This window comes from Arachis stenosperma, chromosome 6 (genome assembly GCF_014773155.1).
Source record: "Arachis stenosperma cultivar V10309 chromosome 6, arast.V10309.gnm1.PFL2, whole genome shotgun sequence".
Lineage (NCBI taxonomy): Eukaryota > Viridiplantae > Streptophyta > Magnoliopsida > Fabales > Fabaceae > Arachis > Arachis stenosperma.
In genome coordinates, this window is record NC_080382.1 from 56,100,266 (window position 1) to 56,105,266 (window position 5,001).

Sequence of the window (5,001 nt, forward strand, 5' to 3'; positions counted from 1 at the left end):
AATGGTCTTCAACCTTCACCAAAACATCCTCTACAAGTCCATAAGCTTGTTTTCTTGAATTGTCTGCCATCTCTAGTGAGATTCTTGCAGCTTGTACCTCAAAGATCCCTAGCTTCTCCATTACAGAGAGAGGCATGAGGTTTATACTTAACCCTAAGTCACACAGAGCCTTCTTAAAGGTCATGGTGCCTATGGTACAAGGTATTGAAAACTTCCCAGGATCCTGTCTCTTTTGAGGTAATCTCTGCCTAGTCAAGTCTTCCAGTTCTTTGGTGAGCAAAGGGGGTTCATCCTCCCAAGTCCAATTACCAAATAACTTGTCATTTAGCTTCATGATTGCACCAAGGTACTTGGCAACTTGCTCTTCAGTGACATATTCATCCTCTTCAGAGGAAGAATACTCATCAGAGCTCATGAATGGCAGAAGTAAAATCAATGGAATCTCTATGGTCTCATTCTGAGCCTCAGATTCCCATGGTTCCTCATTAGGGAACTCATTAGAGGCCAATGGACGTCCATTGAGGTCTTCCTCAGTGGCGATCACTGCCTCTTCCTCCTCTCCAAATTTGGCCATGTTGATGATCTTGCACTCTCCTTTTGGGTTCTCTTCTGTATTGCTTGGAAGAGTACTAGGAGGGAGTTCAGTAATTTTCTTGCTCAGATGTCCCACTTATGCCTCCAAATTCCTAATGGAGGACCTTGTTTCAGTCATGAAACTTTGAGTGGTTTTGATTAGATCAGAGACCATGGTTGCTAAGTCAGAGTGGCTCTGCTTAGAATTCTCTGTCTATTGCTGAGAAGATGATGGAAAAGGCTTGCCATTGCTAAACCTGTTTCTTCCACCATTATTGTTGTTGAAACCTTGTTGAGGTCTCTGTTGATCCTTCCGTGAGAGATTTGGATGATTTCTCCATGAAGGGTTATAGGTGTTTCCATAGGGTTCTCCCATGTAATTCACCTCTTCCATTGAAGGGTTCTCATGATCATAAGCTTCTTCTTCAGATGAAGCATCCTTAGTACTGCCTGGTGTAGCTTGCATTCTAGACAGACTTTGAGAAATCATATTGACTTGCTGAGTCAATATTTTGTTCTGAGCCAATATGGCATTCAGAGTATCAATCTCAAGAACTCCTTTCTTCTGATCCGTCCCATTGTTCACAGGATTCCTTTCAGAAGTATACATGAATTAGTTATTTGCAACCATTTCAATGAGTTCTTGAGCTTCTGCAGGCGTCTTCTTCAGATGAAGAGATCCTCCAGCAGAGCTGTCCAATGACATCTTGGACAGTTCAGACAGACCATCATAGAAGATACCTATGATGCTCCATTCAGAAAGCATGTCAGAGGGACACTTTCTGATCAATTATTTGTATCTTTCCCAAGCTTCATAGAGGGATTCACCTTCCTTCTGTCTGAAGGTTTGGACTTCCACTCTAAGCTTACTCAATTTTTGAGGTGGAAAGAACTTTGCCAAGAAGGCATTGACTAGCTTTTCCCAAGAGTTCAGGCTTTCTTTAGGTTGTGAGTCCAACCATATCCTAGCTCTGTCTCTTACAGCAAAAGGGAATAGCATAAGTCTGTAGACCTCAGGGTCAACCCCATTAGTCTTGACAGTGTCACAGATTTGCAAGAATTCAGCTAAAAAACTGATGAGGATCTTCCAATGGAAGTCCATGGAACTTGCAATTCTGTTGCATTAGAGAAACTAATTGAGGCTTAAGCTCAAAGTTGTTTGCTCCAGTGGCAGGGATAGAGATGCTTCTTCCATAGAAGTCGGGAGTAGGTGCAGTAAAGTCACCCAGCACCTTCCTTGCATTGTTGGCATTGTTGTTGTTTTCGGCTACCATGGGTTCTTCTTTTTTGAAGATTTCTGTTAGGTCCTCTACAGAGAGTTGTGCTTTAGCTTCTCTTAGCTTTCGCTTCAAGGTCCTTTCAGGTTCAGGGTCAGCCTCAACAAGAATGCTTTTGTCTTTGTTCCTGCTCATATGAAAGAGAAGGGAACAAGAAAATATGGAATCCTCTTTGTCATAGTATAGAGATTTTTTGAGGTGTCAGAGGAAAAGAAGAATAGAAGGAGGAGGTAGAAGAATTCGAACTTATCAAGAGGGATAGAGTTTGAATTGCGCATTGAGGAGGAGTGTTAGTCCATAAATAGAAGGATGTGAGAAGAAGGGAAGAAATTTTTGAAAATTAAGTAAAAGATTTTAAAATCATTTTGAAAAATACTAATTGATTTTCGAAAACTAATAGTGGAAAAGAAATCAAGTGATTTTCGAAAAAGATTTTGAAATTAGAAAGTAAAAAGATATGATTGAAAACTGATGACATGTCATCATATACCCATTTTCTATGCTTTTTCATACAAGAAATTGATGATTTGTGCTTAAATATTGAATGCTTTTTGTACTTAAATGATATATTTTCTTGATATTTTAATTTTATAAATCTTGTAGGAAATAAGAAGAAAAAGAAGCAAAGAAGCACAAAAAAAAGGAGAAAAAAGAGCTTGGGACACACTTTGAAGTTGGGGTACACTTTGGAGCTTTAGGCCACGCTTTTAAAAGCGTGGCCCATGACAAAATCAAGAGGAAGCAGCCAGCACGCACACGATCCTGCCTTGCCAAGGGCAGGGCAGAATTGTGATGCAAAGTATGGTTGGAAGCAAAATTTTCGCTAAGTTAAAATCTGGCCGCACAGCATGACCATGCCTACTTCAAGGGCTATAACTTGAGCTACAGACGTCCGATTGATGTGCTTCCAGTTGCGTTGGAAAGCTGATATTCAGAGCTTTCCAACGATATATAGAAATCCATATTTGGCGTCCAATTGAGGCAGGAACGAAAGGCATCTTTAAGGGCCAAAAACAAGCGAAAATAAACCAAAATGCTTCCACCAAGGCTCGAAGAGGGAGACACACGGAACCTCATTTTTGAAACTGCCCTGCCCTGGCGCGGCAGGGCAGCATCGTGGTGCATCACGCACATTCCTGGCACGCCAAATCACTCCCCTGGCAGCACCATGCGCGCACCAACTCTCAATCATGGCGCACCAACTTTTCCTGCCCTGCCCTTGGCGCGGGCAGGGCAGCATCCTTGCGCACCAGCAGTTCCACGCACCTTTGGCGCACCAATCCTCGCACCACGCCGCACTAATTCTCACACCAAGCTTCAATTTTCTGCCCTGCCCTCCACAAGGGCAGGGCAGCCTCCTGGAAGCAATTTTCCTTCATGGGCTAAAATTGAATTAAAAACCCAATTTAATTCATTTCTTCACAAAATCAAAAGCCCATCCAAACCCCAAAATTCAAGAATAGAAAGTGTATAAATAGGAGCTAGCTTTATGTAATTGGAGGGCTGGAGACTTTATTTTGTAATTTTCCTTTCACTTGCATTGTAGCTTTTTTTTGAGATTTCTGAGAATTGGGGAGGAGAATTGATCTCTCTTCTTCCTCAATCTTGTGTGGCCAATTTTAATCTTCTGTTTTGAGTTTTGGGTGTGAGAAATTGAGGAAATTCTGTCTCAATTCCCATTCAAATTCTCTTCAACTCTTTTTCTGCATAATTCAAGTTATTTCTGTTTTCTACGCTTCTCTTTTAATTCTCTGTCAATTGCTTTGTTTACTTGGATCTAGGAAGGTAAATAGAGATCTAGGCTCTGCTACCTAGTCTCTTGAGACCTGAGACCCAATTTCACTTTTGGTTCTTCTGTGAACCTTGATGCATTTTACTTTAATTTTTTTAGCTTTTATTGCTTCTGATTTATTCCTGCACTACTAATTGTTGCAATTTACTCTTTCTTTGTTTAGATCCTGCAATCCCATTCCTCAATTCCCTTTATATTCAAGCAATTTTCCATTTCTGTTTAAATCTGCTGCATCCCATTTCATTCTAGCTCTCTGCTTGAATGATCTTTACATTCTCTTATTGAATTTAATTCCCAGCTCCCAAGTCCTTTTACTTTCCATGCAATTTAATTCTTATGCATTATTCCAAGTCTGCTTGCTGCTTATTTTAATCTCCTTGTTCCCATTCCCCTTTACATTTAATGCAATTTACATTTCTTGTCATTTAAGATTCTTGCAATTTACATTTCTTGCCCTTTAAGTTACTTGCCAATTTACTTTCTGCATCTTTAAGATTTCTGCCATTTACTTTCTATTGGCTACACTTCATCCAAATTCACTTCAATGTTAGCTTGACTAAACTAATCACCCACTAAAATTGCTTGATCCATCAATCCCTGTGGGATCGACCTCACTCTTGTGAGTTATTATTACTTGATGCGACCCGGTACACTTGCCGGTTGGATTTGTGTGTTGGAAATTCATTTTTCCACAAAAACACCATCAAAAACTATTTTGAAAAAGATGTGATTAATAAGATATGATTGAAAAGTTATGGTTTTAAAAAGATATGATTGAGAAGATATGATTTGAAAAACAATTTAAAAAGATTTGATTTTGAAAATTAATGACTTGGCTAACAAGAAAAGATATGATTCAAACATTAAACCTTTCTCAACAGAAAAGGCAACATACTTGAATTGTTGAATCAAATCATTAATTGTTAGCAAGTATCTTTGAAAAAGAAAGAAATTGATTTTGAAAATATATGATTGAAAAGATATGATTTGCAAAAGATTTGATTTTGAAAAATTTTGAAAACTTGTAAAAAAAATTTGAATTAAAAACAGAATCTTCCCTCTTGTGCCATCCTGGCGTTAAACGCCCAGAATGGTATACATTCTGGCGTTTAACAGCCAAAACACTACCCTTTTGGGCGTTAAACGCCCAGCCAGGTACCCTGGCTGGCGTTTAAACGCCAGTTTTCCTTCCTCACTGGGCATTTTGAACGCCCAGCTTTTTCTGTGTAATTCCTCTGTTGTATGTTCTGAATCTTCAATTCTCTGTTTTATTGACTTAAAAAGACACAAATTAAAAAATTTTTTGGATTTTTAATAATGAGGAATAATCAAAATGAAACTAAGACCAAATAAACAATG

The 5,001-nt window shown here is 39.0% G+C and overlaps 1 non-coding gene across 1 annotated transcript; it reads left to right on the top strand.

The window, feature by feature from the left end:
* Positions 1–1,333: 1,333 nt before the first annotated feature.
* On the top strand, positions 1,334–1,441 carry LOC130938473 (small nucleolar RNA R71). The gene has a single exon (XR_009069636.1). It is a non-coding gene; the product is annotated as a small nucleolar RNA R71 (small nucleolar RNA).
* The last annotated feature ends 3,560 nt before the right edge of the window (positions 1,442–5,001 follow it).